At 50.7% G+C, this 1571-nt stretch overlaps 1 pseudogene; it reads right to left on the bottom strand.

The window, feature by feature from the left end:
• Window positions 1-338: 338 nt before the first annotated feature.
• Window positions 339-1362, bottom strand: LOC114507551 (annotated as a pseudogene).
• Between the last annotated feature and the right edge of the window lie 209 nt (window positions 1363-1571).

Raw genomic sequence — 1571 nt, 5'->3', positions numbered from 1 at the left:
AATGCGAGAGCATGTATGACAGGTGCGGGGGTCAGAGGTGGAAGGACAGCTGACGTATTCATGTTCCAAGAGAAGTCTGGGAGAGGGGAAATAAAACCCAAAACAGCAAAACAAAACCCAACCCAAGTAGGAAGGAAAAAAGGGTTTTATACAATACAATATCAAAACAGTAAAAGGAATGCACTAAAATGCACAGGCTGGTGGCAGATAAACCCATGGCCTATTGTGATAGACCCTCCCAGCCACAATCAGGTAGTTGTCTTCTCATCTGTTTGCTCAAGGTTATTTGTAGGTGCGATGCCTTCAACAAGAGTCTCCTGTATGAGGGCGGGCAGGCTTCAATCACGGGTTTCGAGATCTGTCTGTGCCACGCAGACACACAGCTTGGCATCCAGGTATCCTTTTGTTTTTGACGTGTACACATCCAAATTGGTTGTCCAGCTGCGCTTGGTCAGTACAGGGTGAGCAAGGGCACCTCTCTGTTGTCCATGGCCTCAGCCTCTCCCTCCAAAGCCCCCCCTTCCCCGACCTATCATACCTGACCTCTACCACCAATTCAGCCACGACCCACAGCTCCATGACCTAGGCTTCCTCTACCAGGACCTCCACAGGCTTGAATACCGCCTCTTTCTAAGCCTATTCAGGGAGCTACGGCTCATCCACCTTGGAGCAGGTTTTGACCCTAGAGCAATATCCCACCCATAAGTACAGTTCTTATGGCCCATCCCTCACGTAGTGCTCCTCTGGGCAAGCCTCTCTGGGTTATAGGCAGGCCTTGCCCCCTGACTGCTCCCCTGGCCAGGGCCCCTGTGGGCCAGCCTAACTGTGCCTGGATATTATCTTACCCAGGTGCTGCTTTAAACTTTGCTTAAGTTTTAATGCTGCCTGGACAGAGGATCTGTTCACCTGCTGGGCGAGCCTTCTGTTTCTGGCACTGGCTAGCTGCTGTCATTGCTGCATCGAAGCCCGAATACTCACTGGCATCAGCAGTTTGTTCTTCAGCATATGAGTAAAGCACTCCTTTAGAGACATCTTGGTGGTGCTTTTTAGCACAACTTTTTGGTGCTGACTGTGCAGCCACCTTCCAATCTGGAGGATGGAGGACTGAAGGAAAAGGATGCTAGTGCTCCTCTCGAGGCTGCCACGAAGCCTGTGGGATGCAGGTTCACTGGAACCTGCGCTGATGGTGGAGTGGCTTGGGTTCACTTGTTTGGCGGTGGGCTAGCTGTGTGAGCAATAGACTGCCAGGTGAGTGCGTTGTTGCTGGCTGGCCCTGGTCAGCCGGTCCACCTGCTCACCTCGCCCGCCCTTTCCTGCCTTTCGTCTGCGCCACCGTGGCTGCTGCCGCCAGCTCCTGCTCATTGTCCAAACAAAACGCCACTACCAAGAGCTTGATCAATACCTCACACTGTACACCAAAATAAACTCCAACTAGATCAAAGATATACTTGTTTTTTTTTCTTAAAAAAAAGTACTTGAAGAGAGCACAGGTAAATCCCTTTGAACGTTTGCACAGGAGTATCCTTCCTAAGTATGACTCAAAATCCAGAAACTGTAAAAGATGGACCCAT

Source organism: Phyllostomus discolor, chromosome 3 (genome assembly GCF_004126475.2).
Source record: "Phyllostomus discolor isolate MPI-MPIP mPhyDis1 chromosome 3, mPhyDis1.pri.v3, whole genome shotgun sequence".
Classification (NCBI taxonomy): domain Eukaryota; kingdom Metazoa; phylum Chordata; class Mammalia; order Chiroptera; family Phyllostomidae; genus Phyllostomus; species Phyllostomus discolor.
The sequence above is the reverse complement of the archived record's forward strand: the minus strand, read 5'-3'. Positions and strand labels throughout refer to the sequence as shown.